Source organism: Acanthopagrus latus, chromosome 16 (genome assembly GCF_904848185.1).
Source record: "Acanthopagrus latus isolate v.2019 chromosome 16, fAcaLat1.1, whole genome shotgun sequence".
NCBI lineage: Eukaryota > Metazoa > Chordata > Actinopteri > Spariformes > Sparidae > Acanthopagrus > Acanthopagrus latus.
The window spans coordinates 21680715-21697929 of NC_051054.1; the positions used below are offsets into that span (position 1 = coordinate 21680715).

General features: G+C 39.5%; 1 long non-coding RNA gene across 1 annotated transcript; it reads right to left on the reverse strand.

Annotated features, from left to right (window-relative positions):
- Positions 1-6970: 6970 nt before the first annotated feature.
- On the reverse strand, positions 6971-7788 carry LOC119005025. The gene is made up of 2 exons (XR_005070358.1): positions 7577-7788; positions 6971-7370 (listed from the first exon to the last, which is right to left on the reverse strand). It is a non-coding gene; the product is annotated as an uncharacterized LOC119005025 (long non-coding RNA).
- Positions 7789-17215: the final 9427 nt, after the last annotated feature.

The following is a 17215-nucleotide window of genomic DNA, read 5'->3' on the forward strand; positions in this document are numbered from 1 at the left end:
TTCAGTCTTTGAGCAATAGCTACTCAGTTTACACACCACTCTAAGGAGTAGTTTACCACGTTATCTCATAGTGGATTCAGATTCCTTTAGAATTTGAGTCGAGATTGATTTGCTGGTGCCTGTGGTTACTGGTGGTAACAGCAATTGCGGTAAAACAAATTGAATGATTATTTTGTGAAACAGCATCAGTAGGAAATTTTGGGTGTGTTATAGCAGCAACTACAAAAACTGTTCTTCAGTGCTAGCCAGACGTGGGGACTCCAGTCTGCAACCTGGACTTGGGTCACAATTAAGTCACCTCACACAAAGTTGAGACTTCACTCGGAATCACGATCTGGGACTCATAGCCCATCTTTGTTTTAAGTCTGGCAAGTTGACACAAACAAACAAACAACACCATGCCGGCAGCTGCAGTGCCATTTGTGATCACCTTTGGCTATAAAGACTTTATACAAGGCCCAAACAGAAGACTTGCAAAATGCAAGATCGGGGAATCAAAATAAAGTATGCAGGATCGACCACTTCAAACATTCTCAGGCACCTGAAAACACACCCGGATAGGTCAGTTAGTCAGTTGTGAAATTATAACATCAGCATCTATAGATGGTTGACAAAGATGTTTAGCTTGGCATCATAAGCTATGTAGCATTAGCTTGCTTGATTAAATTGGCATTGGCAGAATACTTGTTGACATTGGATGCAGGCTTTGCCATGACTGTAAAAATGGTCAATACTCCATGTTCTGCTGCCACCACCTACTGGCTAAGTAGGACCTCAATACTTGCTCTGTATTGTAGCTATATTCATGAGCAGGGACAACACAATTGTGAACTCTAAAGGAAAGCTTTCATTTTGTGTTTTGTCAGATTGAAATGCAATAAGCTTTATGAAAGTGATTATATACCAAAAATAATCAGTGCTGACACTGTATATTAATAGATATGAGTGATAATATCATGTGCTTTGAGTTCCTTAGATATAGTTATGTAGAGTTCTGAGCAGACCGGGTGGCATAGAGCAAATTATAGAATGCTCATTATAGCCATAAGAGACTTTAGACTTGATTTGGACTCATGGAGGAAGACTTGTGCAGAGTGAGCAATAAATAGTGCTGCAGATATCAATGAGATAAACTAACCATAACCCTGGATTAAACAACCCCAGAGCAAAAGCACACACCACTTCTGAAAATAAATTAAATGTAAATACATTGAATCACTATTGCTGAAAGAATGCCATCCAAAAACAAAAAACAAGGTGTGACTACATGAAAATCTTTACGATGAACACACCCCTGCCTGTTAATTTACCATTAAATTTGGTACTCATAGATTAACGATATTTCATTCATATTTACCAAATACAGGTATTATTTCAATGCTCAAATATACTACAATGCAAAAAGGTCATTGCAGTGGGAAAGTTACGTAAGAGAGAGAGAAAGAGCAGGTGGTGATGAAAGAAGACAGAAACAGGGGAAGTAAAGAAGTGGAGGGAGAGATAACCATCGGAGAAATGATAGAGGACTTTTCCCACAATGCTGTACCTAACTACTGTAGTAAAACGAAGACTCCCTGAATTAGAAAATAGACAAGTCATATCCAGACCTGGGGAACACAGCCTGACAGGAACACAACCGGATTATGCAGAAGAAAGCGAGAAAAAAAAAAAGATTATGTAAAAAAATAAATAAATTTAAAAAATAATATATTCATAACCTGACCTTTTCCCATATAAACAAGCAGAAACAGAAATAGAACAGACCTGCTGCAGCTTGGCTCAAACCTGGTTCTGTGTATCATCAGTGGTAAGACTTAAAGGATGGAGGACATTTTCAAACCTCTTGGGAATACAGTCAAAATCATGTAACATTCAACACAAATTGGTCACACTCTGCTGCTCCTGTTCTGCTGATTCCAGTAGGTGAAAATGTTGAGTGAAATGTTAGTGAGTCCCCACGGCCAACGTCACCTGAGGGTTGATGCAGTTTCTCTTAATGCCTCTCTGCCACTGTCGGCCCTTTGACCCAATGACCCAGCTGCTATGAGTTAACTCTTCAGCTAACACCACCTGTGAAACCGTACTGGGTCTAAAAGACAGCCTATACTTCACAGGTTCGGCTTTACACTGTGTACAACAGTTGCTATCGCATTTCAGAGAGAAAAACACAGTGTAATATTCCAATGCAGCAGCTAATCAAACAGCACACCTCACAGTCAAACGGGACACAGCGTGTTCTGTTATCCTGACTGAACTGTTTGTTCTGGTAAAGTGGCATTTCTGTCTGCTGAACAGAGGGTTTCCTGTCACTCGCTTCAGCATGTTTGGTAGCCTGGTGACTCCCTGTAAAGTGACTGTGTCTAATTTGGAGGTGAGGTGCAGTAGGGGGTAAGTCACACATGTCCACTGTTCTCACATCACCTGCAACATAAAATACTATACAAATAGACTAACTTGGTATTAATTCAACATGGGTTTGATATGAAGCTGTCTGTGTGAAGATGCTGTTCACATTGCATAACTTGCAGTTGCTGTGGTTTGCACGCTATATGACTTCACTATGGCCATGTCATGGTTTAGGTTTTTTTTGTTGATTTCTTGTTTTGTTTTGTAGATATATCCTCTTGTGTCATCACTTTCTGCTTCCAGCTCACCTGTGTTCCCAGTGTCCCATTTCCCTCCTGTGTTCCTCCTGTGCTGCTCTCCAGCCTAATTCCCCCCCACGCCTGTCTCAAATCAGCCTCGTTAGCGCTCTCCTGTTCCCAGTGTCTCTCCACCTGCACCTCATCCCCTCGTTAGTTTACCTTGTATTTTAGGCCTGTTTTGTTGCGTCATTCTTGCTTCATGTCTGTTACCAGGTACCCTTGTGTTCCCAGTGTTTCTGATTTGCTCCTCATGGTTTTCTGGTTTGTCCTTAGTTTTTGTATTAAGTTGGTATTTTCCTTTGTCTTCCTATTCAGTGTCTGCCTTTTCGTTACCTGGCTTTGGTTATGGGCATTAAAGTTGCCTCTTGTTCCTTTACCTGCCTGCCTCTGAGTGTGTCTTAGCGTTTAGGGATATTTTTGTACATTTGACAGGCTGCACTCTCACCCACACAATCAATCACTTATGTTTAACTGCCTGTGCCTTAAATTAGTCATATTCAATAGCTGTAGCTGTTTTTCATCATTTTTAACAAAACAAAGAACAAACTTTTTTTAGTGTGATTTTAACAAAATTTTTTCTAGGGGCTTCTAAGTATAGAAGAGACGGACCATGGACTTCACCATACTCGTAGGCAGTTGCTGGGTCTGGTATGGTTGGGACTGATCCTTTGACAAGGGTCAGTGTCGAGGTAAAGCCACCTTTGTACTGACCCTCGTTACTGAAGCAGTCTGATGTGAAGTGGTTAGCTCACACATACAAAGTAACAGGAAGTATAGCCGGCACACTGTCATTAAAAATGAAACGCAACCACTTTCTCTTCTGTTGTTCTGTAGCTGGGATAGAATATAGGCACTTATGTTGATTTGCTGTTCGCACCACAGAGACAAAAGACAAATGGAAGCAGGATTGAGGCTGCATCTCCCAGCGTGCTCAGTGTGCTCCCTGACCTTTCAGTAAGTATCCATTACTAGTTTATATAGAATTCAGAATTGAGTCAGCACAATGGCGGAGAGCCAAGAAGCCGTCCGTAAAAGTCCGAGAATGTCCAAAGTTTGGGATCATTTCACACTTAAAAAAGAAGTAACAAAGTTCAACATGTCTAGTGCAAATAGAACTTGCATACCACAACAGCACGTCAACTGTGATTCAAGATCTGAACCTTAAGCATCCAGCTGTTAACGCCAGCTCACCAAGCGTCGCTGACACAAATGTAAACTTTGATGCTAGCTAATTTAACGTAGCCTTCCATCGCTAATTAGAGCGTATGGTATTTGCGGAGGCTGTAGCCTGATGTTGGTATGACAAGATATCATGTTAAGATATGAAAACTACTTCACGTTAAATTGCAGGAGAGTAATAGCTTACACCAAGTAACTCCTTTCCACACACACTCATCTCGTCTCTCTCACTCTCCCTTATAAATAAAAGCTAATTGCTTGGTCTATTTAACAGGCCTGTCATTTTCATTATGCATTAGCTGGTATTGTTGTTTAATAATGCTAAATTATTTCTATTAGATTACTCGATTAATCGATGGGATGATTGGTAGAATACTCAATTCTAAAACCATTCAATGACCATGAAAATGCTTTGCTCAGTCTTTTGCACTTATTCTTGTTGGCAAATGAGAGTGATTTGCGGACTTAATCATGTCTTCTTCACAGGGTTTGCAGCTTTCTGATGATGTCACTTCATAATGTTCCCAAGGCAACAGGAGGAAATTGGCTGCTCTTGTGTGAAGTAAACACAACATTTTTCAACTTTCTGCGAAGATATGTGACTTTTTTGCAACAAAAATGCGGGGATTATGAAATCATGCAAGCCCTGCATATTTCGTTCAATTTGTGCAGAAATCTGCAATTTATGCAGGGAAAGTGTGGCATCTTTGAAAAAATGCGGCCCCGCATAAATGTGCAGACTTTGGCTGATTATGCGTTGAATTATGCGATCACAGAATCTCGTTTTTCTGGAGGGACTGTTTAGTTGTCTTGTCAGCGTTGTCTTTTGGTTTCCTGTTTTATTTTGAAATTGAACTCTCCTCTCGTTTAAGGTACATTGCCCTTCCCCTTGTGTTTTCGTGCCAGACTGTTTCCACTGAAACCCTTGAAACTCTTGAAACAAAACCTAACAATCCCATTTCAAAACAGTTTTTAGCATCAACATGTTAAACACATGCACTTTTGAATTACTCTTTCCCAGCAGCAATAACGCACAAATGTGCTTTATGCAAAACACAGCTGTATTCAGTACTTTGGATGTTTTTTTACTTTAAAAGTCTCATACAGATTGTTTTTTTTTGTTTGTTTGTTTTTTTTGTGAAAGATTGATCCACTTCAGTTGATCTAGACACATGAAAACTAAATGGAAACGCTTCAAAATGTATCTTTTTCTTTTCAGGTTTTTGCAAAAGTAAAAAAAAAGAAACACAAAGACATGGTACTACTAGAATGTTCTACAAAACATAGTGTTGTAAGGGAATGATTGGAAAACATTTAGGCTATGGATCATGTCTCCTGTTGACATTTGGCCACATCACCTCATCCACATCACAGGCAATGTCCTCCCTGTCCTCCCTTGCCAAGCAATGGGGAAATATCAGCTTGCATGCTGTATCCAACTCTGTATGTACCTCACCTGAAGAGGCTAGCGGGCATGAGGCTGACGGTCATAAACTTTCCGGCGCCATCCTGAAAGAACTCCTCAATTGGACTAAAAAATGGGGTGTATTGTGGCAAGTTCAGTGCAATGAATCTATTATGGTTGGTGAACTGGACCAGAGCAGCCTGATGCAAACTGACATTATCCCAGATGACAACAAACTGGGGCTGCTCTGGCCCATCTTGGACTTCTGTGTCATGATGTGTCCAGAAAACGAAAAATGAGGACTGTGTTGTAGGGACCGAGGATGGAGTGGTGATGCAGTGTCACTGTTGCCTGCTTCCCTCGTTAGTCCTCTTCCTCGTCCTGCTGCTACTCTTACTCTCCCTCTTCCTCTTTCTGCCTTTACATTTCCAAAGTTGGCACAAAGGAGCTGAGCTCACATCAGGTGTATTTGTAGTGCTATGACTTAGACTGATTGGTCTACAATTACATTTTAAATGTTTTCATTTGTGTGAGTCTGTGTGCTTTTCCAATTTTAGTTGTGTTTTGTATTTTAAATAGATGTGTTTTCCCAGTGAGTGCATGAGATTTCCTTTTTGAACAATGTGTTTTATGTTAAAAAAAAAAAGTGTGTTGGAGAATTTCAAACACAGTGCAAAGCAAATATTGTGTTGACAGGGTTGGTGCTTTGTTTAGGGCATGGTCACCAAAGTTAGAGGTTGTGCTACTTTGTGCATAGCAACCATTTTTAGTGTTTAAGCATTTGGCAAAAACTGTAAAAGGGTTATAGTCCTAGTTCAGTTGTGACACTGTCTTCTCTTTCCTGGAGCATATTCATGAGATGCCCATTTCTGGTAAGAAGAGATCCAAAGTTGTCGAGCTGATCTCCAAGCTCCAGGCTATGCCATAAGCAAACCATGTATGTGTGCCCGAAGTGCAAGTGTGTAATTTGAGCAGAAGTCAGGAAGCTTATCTGGCATCTTAGAGACATTCATGCCTTAACAGATTCCCAAGACTTTCAAACTGTTGCCAGCGCAACTGCCAAAGAACATATCACAACTTAAACTCCTATACAAAACATCTCAAGAAAGACCAATCAAAAATGACATCACTTGATCAAATTGATAATGTACTTGGACACATGGACCTTTGTAATATGTCGAAGGACATTGATAATGAACCGATATTAGTCGAAGCCACAACAGATCTTGGACCTGAATATGTTGCAGCAGATTCATCAACTCTTAATGACTGCATAGCTGCATTTGTGGTCCAAATGAATTCCTCACCTAACACGACTGTCACTGATGTGCAGAGGAGCAATATATGCGCAGAAGAAGTTATTGATCAGACTATGATGTTGTACAAGAAAGAGTGCTCTACTTTATAGACACCCATTCCATGCCTCACGATGACAATGCTTATACAATGTTGATGTAGAAATTGGATAGTGGAAGGAAAATGTTTGAGGATGCTGACCCTCCCTTTAAGATGAGTAATTATTTCTCTGACAAAATGTCACATGTGAAACCAACAGAGGTATTCCAGGGGCATAGGGCAGACACTGCCAGAAAGAATGGACAAATGACACAAGTGCTGATCTCAGACACTTGTTGGTACATTTCCATTATTGACACAATCAGATTTCTTTTTCGCAGTGAGAAAATGCCGAGCCTTTACATGGAGTCTAATAGAAGTAAAATGCGAGACTATTGCAATGGTGCACAGTTTGTTTCCTTACAGATACAACTTTATTTTGACGATGTAGAGGTTCTAAAACCAATAGACAAATTCAATTCAATTCAAAACATTTTATTTGTCCCCAAGGGGCAACTGAAAAGGCATGAGGAAAAATGGACCAACAGAATATCAACATCAAATCACATAAAGTGCTATAGTCAGTATTTTCAGTGACCGTCACAGTCAAAGTGCGTTATGATAAACTGCTGTGTGCTGTGTGCATTCAGTCAGTTGAGAGTCAGTGATGTTGGGACAGGGAAGAGTCAGAGTTCAGAAGCTGGACTGCTGCGGGGACAAAGGTGGCCCTCCTCCTTTGTGTTCTGCAGCGTGGACAGCGCAGCCAGCGGCCTGATGGGAGAGTGTGTGAGGGGTCATGTAGGATCCTGTGAGCAGTGCGGATTGTTTGCTGGTCACAGAAAGCAGACAGAGCTCTAACAAGGTGTCCAACGATTTCAGAGCAGACTTTGGTGATGCTAAGTAAACGTGTCCGAGCTTCCTGAGCAGATATTGTCTCTGGAGGCACTTTTTCAGGATCTCCTCAGTGTTCGTGGAAAACCTCAGAAGGCTGTCAAAAATTGTGCCCAAGTACCTGTATTCCTCCACCACCTCTACAGGTTCCCCCCAGATGAAGGTAGTGATGGCCTCTGCCAGTTGTCTCTGCTTGCTGGAGAATGTCACAATCACCTCTTTAGTTTTTGTTGAGTTCAGCTGGAGACAGGCGCCCTCACACCAGGTGATAAAGTCATGAAGAACAGAGCTGTGGTGAAGGTTTAGGGTAGAGAGCAGAGATAGCAGGACTGTGTCACTTATCCCCAAGCATCATTTCATGATACACTATGGTAGAATGATTGTAATGTTTGGACCACTTGTGAAGTTATGATGCATGAGGTTTGAAAGTAAATATTGTCCTTTGAAACATCAAGCTCATGTAGTCTGTAACTGTAAAAACATAGCTAAAACATTGGCTTACAAGAACCAAATACAGAGTATGTACAGCTGAAAATTTGGGATGCTACTTGAGAAAGAAATATCTGTTCCAAATGCCTTTATTATTAGTGTAGGATCTTTAGAACTCAGTGAGTTGGTCCTTGAAAAGTTGTATGCAAAGAATGCTGATCTTGGCATTTTAAGCTCTATTCACACAGTTAGTCCCTCTTCACACAGGAGATAAACGCCTTTTCGGTGAAATAGTTCACATCTCTTCAGAATGTGACAAGAAAGAGGTGTTGTTGTTTGTCCAAATTTTATCAGTTGAATGTTTTGAAGACCATTACTACGCTTATCTAATAGACAAAAAAACAGTATTTGAAATGGTCAGCATAATATACAACACTGCAGATATCAGACCGGTAAGCCTGTTGTCATGTTTCCAGGGAGACAAAGTTTACTTAAATCCCAGTTACAAAATTATATAAGTCAAGTTGCAGATAAATGCATTCGCTTGTTTCTCAGTGGTGCTTCATATTTTGGTTGGTGGAGTTATGATATGTTGTTGATGTATTGATTGATGTATTTGTGCACCTCCCCCTCCCCATCTTAACAAGAGTAGGTTGACCACAGAATGTGAATTCTCCTGTTAATGAGAAAAAAACTTTGAATGTGAAATGTTGATTTTAATCTTTAGCTGAAATGAAATGTGAACAATAAATTTAAAAAAAATTCTACAGCTATCTGCTTCTTTAAATTCCAGTCTTTAGGACTACAATTAACACATTTTTAGCACATTAGTGTGTCTATATGAGGACTACACATTACACAAATCTTGTGTTAAAACTCTGTTAAAGTAACAAAGCTACTTGTTACTTTAACACAACTACTGTGTTAAGAGTTTTAGCACAAGATTTGTGTTGGCTTTTCAAACTGTAATTGAGTTAAATATAACACAAAATGTGTGGTCCTCATATAGACTCACTAATGTGTTGAATATTGACACACCTTGTGTTATTAACACATCTGTTTTAAGAGTGTAATGATCATACATACAGATTTTAATTATTGAGATATATACCGTGTATAGTATGTATTAAAATGTATTAAAATGAAGAACAGCAGGACTGCTTTCTTTTTGTTCACTTGAATAAACAGAGTCAGTAGGCAGTGAGTTGCACTAATCAAGTGATGTAACAAACAACAATACTAATGTCAATTGTTTCAAGTCAGTAGTCACATTTCATTTCCATTGTATTCCCTCACTAAAGCACTCCATCACTTATCTCTTTCCAACACTATGTCACACACAGTCTTCCAATTTCATTTTGTTTTGAAATAGAAGATTTAAGCTTCTCAGGTTTTTGATTTCTGTGAAGGTATATATGTTTTTGTGCTGACACAATGAGTGTCATGTACTGTGGATTCTGTCCTGTTTGCACTCATCAGGGGGTTCTGTGGCTTGCCATGACATTTATGAACTCTGAGTGAGTTGTTTACCCTGTTGTCTGATGCACTGAACAGCCCACTAACTGTAAAGGACACGCAGAAGCTCTCTGCTCTCACTTTACCCTGAAGCTTTCGTGTGTGTGTTTGAAAGCAGTACAACATGTGTGTTTGTGTATTTACAGCTCTACCTCTGCAAGTAGATTCCCCTGAAGCCTTCGCTGATGTCTGGTTACAATTCTTCCTCCAACATGCAGAGGGTTACATGGAAGCAAATGTATCTCATCCTGGTCCCTTTTCTTTTCTCCCTACTCCCTCCAACTACCATGACTTCTTGCTGCCATTCCTGTCTTGATCCTGTCAATTTTACTCCCACCACTGAGCAGTCTTGGGGATTTATGTTCCATGCTCACGCTTTTGGTTCACTCTTGTTACTTTCAGGTATGTTTTCAGTCACATTCTTCTTTTTGAAAAAAAACAAAACAACAACAACAGTTAACACATACCTTACGCTGCATGACCACAGATTGTTTTATCCACACTTTTGTTCCTCTTGTTCGCAGTGAATTTGCAGTTTCATCAGTGATATTTGGTTGGTACCTGCTGAATTTGGTCATGATATTATTAGCCCTGTCAAACATCAGTAGTCATAGACAACGGAGATGTGCTGGGTTTTAATTTGCGTCTCCATGCATCTCCCATTGACTTCAATACACCTGTCATCACATTCTGGCCCAAAAGCAAGGTTCAATGATTCAATGACCCTTCTTTTTTTATGTTCCTGGGAGACGACCAGTAAGAGGTGAGTCCTGCTGTAGTCAGCCTATCTGTTTGAGTTAGCTGGATGACTGAAGATGAAATAGTAGAAAACAGTAAAGACAATGTCAAGGGTTTCTTTTTACAGGCAGGCAGGATCGCCTCCCAAGCCACCAAATATTAACCACAAAAAGATTCAAAACCAATATGTGTGTGTGGACTACAGTTCTGTATCAGTCAACCCACATAGATCCTATTTAACCAGTAAATACGCTAATGGAACCCCTGGTATGCTGGTGAATGAAGTGCAGCATTTATCAGCTTAAGAGCCAGAAATTCCTTCAGGAGGCAATAGAGGCCAAATACAAACATAACGGAGAGTGAATAAAGGGCCGCAAACACAACTTAAAATGAATGTTAATGTTGCTCTGTTTCTGCTGTATGTGTAAGTAGGCAACTGTTTGCTCACAAGGCTGCCTTCTCAACTAAAAGAGCTAGCATTACAGTTTGTGTTTACTGCACATTTCCGTTGAGGCCAAAAAACTGTAAATACATATTTGAAGAAAATGTGAAATATTTTGGGTAATGTGCTGTTCATATTCTTGTTTCTGTACAAGCTCTCAGATTTTAACTGAAGTTAGGAACTAGTTATAGTTTGTCTTGTCATCCTATTCTGGGTACCAGGTTTATTACTATCTTGCATATAACTGTTAAGTTTACACAAAATGGACCCAAAAGCAGACACGCAGGCAGACAAGTATGAGTGATACGACTGACAATCCAAATCCAAGTTGAAAATCTAGCAAAAAAAAAAAAGCATGATAAAACAGGAGAATTCAAAGAAACCAAAGCAAAACAAACTAGGAATCAAATAACAAACCAGAAATAAGGCGAGAACTAGGAATAAAAAGACAGAAACACACAATGGGAAGACGGGAGGGAGAGACACAGGAAGACAAGGACAGAACAGAAACGATGAACTGACAAAGAGTAACAACACAGGCTTAAATAGACAGGACTATCTGATAAATGAAACACAGGCGAAGAGAGGAAAAAGAGATTACTTATTGCAGATTAGTTACTGCAGATTTGTGTTTTTGCTAGTTGAATAAAGACAATAGATAAAGCCTGCGTAGCCCTGTTTTCAGCCTGGTAACGATCTTTACTATTTCACTGTATTTTCTCCAATATGTTTTTCTATTTTTTTTGTTTTGTTCTTTATGTGGATTTAACAGGTGAATTATATGTGGGTTTTTGTGTTACCAAACATACCTGGGTTGAAAACAGCAGGCATAGCATAAGCTTTTTGTACAATCACAGCCTAATGGTTACAGATACCTCAGCTTGAGCATGCACTTGGTTTATTCTACTAGACCCTTGAGGAGCTACCATCACAGGACCAGACGGATGAAAGAAATCAAGTGCTCCTTGTGTCTTCTCAAGCATTTAAAATTACTTAGTCAGTGCTGTGTCTGTCTGTGTGTATTGGTATTGTAATTCGGTCCCTGTGCTGCAATCTCATCTCATGAATACACAGTTGGCATCGAAAGGACATACTGATAATGCCCTCCATCCATTATGCATGTGTTTGTGACTGCATCCGCTGTGTGGTTTATGTGTGTGTTTAGTATACATATTTAAACAGATACAGGTCGGTGGTGTATCTTTCATGGTAATGGCTCTACTCCCTGTCTGTCAGACATTTAGTGTCTTAATAGACAGATTCCCTCTAAAAAACTAAATTACTCTAATAGACTGTTCTTGTTGTTGTTTGTTTCCACTATGTAGCAGCAAGCTGCACAGCTCTGCTGCATGTGCATTGCTTGGAACTTTCAGCAGCATGTTGATGAAGATTCTCAGTCATCCAGGTCAGGTCAAGTGCTGTATCATAGACAAATGGACTTGTTTCAGTTTCTTGAAGACGTTTCACCTCCAAGAGGCTTCTTCTGAGTTTCACACTTTTAATCCTAGAGTCGTGCAGCTAGTAGGGGTGTGAATCTTTACTGGTCTCACGATTTGATTCGATTACGATTATCCTTTCAACGATTCAATTAGATTCTACCATGCATCACGATGCATCATGGTTACTGCGCATGGCTTGTTTTCATCTTAGGATACAAGCAGTTTATTCCTGAACTCCCTGTTTATTTTATGTTGATTGACATATGAAATATAGCCTACTGATTTAAAATTTTACCATAGCTTTAACTGTAAACAGAAATAACTGAGATAGGCTGAGCCTGACTGTCTGAATAAATATACGCGACTAGCTTGGCTCATTGATTAAATTACCGGGGCTTTGATTTCATGGTAAAGTGCAGGTGTGACCTTTTCTGTGAAGTGGCTGCATGACGGGAGCATTTATGTTAATCATCCATGTCCACATGGATGATTATCTATCGATGCATCGTTAAAATTATTAATCTCAACACTCCTTGCAGCTAGTATGTCTAAAACCACAGCTGAAACAAATAACATTGATGAAGCGTCTATACTATTCACATGTCTTAGTATGGAGTTACAGGGTGACAGTGAGGCAGCCTGCCCTGAAACTGAAGCAACTAGAATTCAGCAATCATTATTTCGATATCCATTTCACGCCTGTGCTTTTCCTACTGTCAAAATATTTCATGAAAAAGGACTACTGGGTGTGGTTTCAGTGGAGCAAAGAAGGGAAATTACAGATTTGATTTTTGTCTGTGATTGAATGCCAAAACTGTTGTTTCTGACAAAGCAGCCCACAAATCATTGCAAATCATTGCAAAAGAAATGTGTTTTAGCATTTTCTTTATTAGTTGCTGTCGGAAAGACCAGAATGTCTTAGTATCATGCAAAACATCTGTGTCACATGTTTATTAAAAAAGGTCTAAAAGGAAGAGACACACATTTATGTTAATTCACGCTGAATTTCTTTTGAGCCTACATGTACAAATTGCAAAGGACGAAATCACACATCTCATTGTCATGCTTGAATCAGCATTTTATCAATCTTCATTCTCTCTTTCCATCCTGTCCTTGCCCTTTCCCTCTCCATGTCCCTTTCAGCTGCTTTTCCCTCTCTCAAGTCGCTCTCTCTTTCTCTCTCCAGTCATGCCTCCCTTGCTCTCCCTCTTTCTTTTCTTATTTCACTCTTGCAATGGCTTTCCTCTTGATTTATGACTAGTAGCCATGCTCATATGCTCATGCTGTCTTGAGGCGGAAAGAAAGGATAGTATTTCATCTGAAGGCTTGAAGGTTATAACAACACAAACACACATACACACACACAACTGACGTGCACCCACAAAGAGAAACACATTGTTCTCATAAACATCCTGCTGTATATGCTGCATATACACATAAAGTAAGCACGTGTGTTACTGCTAATAAGTGTTATGATAACAATTCAGATTCAGTGTCCACCTGCCTGACACACTCACGCATGCTGTATGTACATGAATGTTATCATATACCCACACACTGAAAGGGATATTCCGCTGTAAGTTTAATCCACAGTCTAACACACTGTGACACAGAGTAAGACCCCCCCTCGAGAGATCAAGTTTGCAGACCACTAGTTTATGTAGTTTTAGCAACCTCAGAAATGACTGCACGATAGCAATACACTGCAGTATACGCCTCTAACCAAAAGTCGGTTACCAAGTGCAGTATAGTTCTGCAGCTTCATGGAAATGCAATCAAAGTTCATATGTGTCTTACCTACCAGTTTATAACAGTTATTAAGAACAGATAAAGTTCTGTAAAGAACAGAATTGAGCATTTCTAACTGCAATCTGTAATCAACTCGCAGGGACTTCCCCACAACATGAAGCTGCTGCAAGAGAGTGGTGAGTTATGTTCACTTTATAATAGCTATCCGACTAAGCTAGAAGACATATGATGCCTCAATGTGTTGCGACCCTATTTGTACAGTTGCTGAAGTTTGGTGCTGTTCTGAGCATTATTTGTGGCTTTTTGATGGCGGTTTCTTGTTGATGGCGTATACTGCAGTGTATTGTTATCATGCGGTCATTTCTGAGGTCGCTAAAACTAGTGGTCTGCAAACCTGATCTCTCGAGGGGGGCCTTACTCTGTGTCATGGAGTGTTAGACCATGGATCAAACTTACACCGGAATATCCCTTTAAGAAACTTAAGCCCTTTGAACAGACAATTCACAATATCACCACAGCGAACAGGGATACCCTTGTTTTTTCACCGTGAACCAAGCCGGTGTAAAGCCGCACTAGTGTGGCAGTTCACACAGCACGCCAGCACTGCAGAACCAAAAGAGGCATGACAGTACACATCATGGTGTTGAGATCTGTATGGGGTTTTTTTAACCACTGACTGTTTATAATAACATGGATGCAGTTATAATGTGTTCTGACTGAGATCCTGAGCCATCATGGAAAGAGAGAAGTGTGAAGTGAAAGGGTAGTGTGAATAGGGCTTCAAATCATTCACAAATGCTATTACACACACACACACACACACACACACACACACACACACACACACACACACACACATATTCATTGTTTTATGATAATGAATCTCACTTCATAAAACTCCTGCACCAATTAATCAATTAGATTTTAGAGAAAAAAAATAAATGCTTAAATGCTGACTGTAAATAAACAGGATAAGCACATAAACTCACACACGTACTGTAGATTATACACACATACATTTCCCAGGTCCAATACAAGTAGAAACTCATACATAAACAATATCCTATCCATGCAATGGTGGAATGTAACCAATTGTGCTTGAGTACAAATTAGAGGGACTTATACTGTACCTTTCATTTAATGCTCCTTACTACTTGTATGTAACTACATCTGAGAAGCAAATATTTTACTTTTTAGCACTGTGCATACCTCTGATTGGTATTGCAAAATGTTGGAATTTTGAGTATAAATGTATCCCATTAAATGAGGGCTGAAGTGTTCCTCTAACTGTTGAAAACACTTCATGAAAGCCATAAAAACATCTGTGCTTTTCTATTCTCTCAGATAATATAATAATATAAAATATGATAATAAAATACACACCCACTAGATAACTTCCACTTCCCTTTGATTTATATTCCATCTTACCTGACACATTTGCTTACAAAGTGCTCCACTTACATGAATAAAAATAGCAGCTATGCCTTTAATGATTGCATCCATGAGAAATTGCGGTGGCCTGTATCCCTGAGATACATACATGATTTTCCTTCTGTTTCTTCCATTTATTTTCTTTTTTCCTCCATTGTGCTGATTTTCCCCTTCCATAGAAGTGAATATGTAAATATGGGAAACATCCAAACTATGAAGATGTCAGAGATTTATATGCCGTCATTATTATGCATGTCAGTGTGTACTGCAAGAGCGCTGCTTACTTGGTAGAGCAGGTTGACTGATATGACATTTGAATGACAGATTAAACAAAACATTTTAAAACAACTGCTCTAAAAATAGCATGGTGCTGGGAGAACCCGGATTCCAAACAATATCTGCCAACTGAAATGTGTCCCTCCTGCACTGTGGGTGAAGTTCATCATAAGTTAGACTTTTTACAAACAGCAGCACAAACAGTAAGCTTTCGGCTGCAATGTAAATGCTGCATATTTCATGTTAGGAAATGTCTAGATTTGAACTCTTGACAACATACCAGACTGCAATACACTGTTGAAAATAAGATCAGTGTGCTCCCCAATGCTTTTGCTTTCACTGTGTCTCAATGAGGAATCATTTGTTGTTCACTATGAGAGAATACTACACCTCCCACAATAACTTGGCCTCCCCAAACTTCATTTTTACCAGATACAGGAGAAATTTTCCTTGTCAGTGTTATCAGTGGCAAAACTTTTTTTAAACAAACAAGAGTTTTAAAAAGAAAAAAAATTAAGTTGCTCCAAACAAAGCTTCAAAAATGCTCAGTTTGTGTTATTGTCCTTCAGTGGTGGAACGAACTCCAGACCAATGTCAGGACAGCAGGATCACTCTTCACTCTATCTTTTGCAAAAGACTCAAGACTGGCTTCAAACTTCCCCTCACCCCAGCATAGCATGACTCCCTTATTGTGTAAAAATGTACTTATTGTAAGTCGCCTTGGATAAAAGCATCTGCTAAATGCTCTGAATGTAAATGTAAATGTAAATGTTTCAATATGCAACTCTTAAAAATGATCACCTGTGTTTAGACTTAATTAACTGGTTAACAAGTGGTGGTAATTGTGTGGACAACAGGCAGCTTGTTGAATAGGGCACAGCTGACAGCTTTGGAAGGGTGGAATTATGTCACATGGGAGAAACTGTCAGAACCACTTGACGGCTCAAAGCAACAACGAAGTCAAAGTGTTCAATATGAAGCTGTCATGATGTCTTTGGTGATAAATTTAGCTCACTCCCACACATGCTTTATAGTGAGATATATCTGAGAACAAACAAGGATCAGTAGTTTTGATTCAAAATTAATGGTTTACGTGGGACTTCATCTTCAACTTCATCTACAAACATACCTACATTCTATATGTAACTGCAGTTGGGTTACTTACCCCAACCTGAAATAACTCACGGTTGACTTTAGGTTTCATGCTGGACACAAACTGTATCCGCTAAGTCCTTTACTTGTTTGGCCTGACCAACCGTCCCCGACTTCCTCCCTAAGCAGACATGACACTCATTTTTGCCTTTGTAATAATTACTGTAGCCACTATCTTACCACTGTCTTGCCTAACGAGAAACATCGACATGGGTTGTGATGAACTGCTTTGGCAGTCAGTCTATGTGATTGTTTTTCCCAAACAATTATCTTCCAGCCTAACAACTGTAGCCAGACACAGAAGGCCTGTCAAACCTTTGATTTCTCTATATGCCAAAGCAGTATATACGTCACTGCATTTACACAATTTGGAGGTTGTTTTTCTTGCACTTTTTCAAAACCAAAACCCTGATGCAATGCAATGCAATGCAATGCGTTTGCTCACGTGTTTGCCTGCGCTAAAGTAATTTGAATATGATGAGTAAGGTGAACATGACCAGATCATGCTGTATGAGTGAAACATTTCACTTCAAATTTAGTGTGATGCTGTTATGTCTTCACCCACTACAGTATACATGCGTGCTATAAT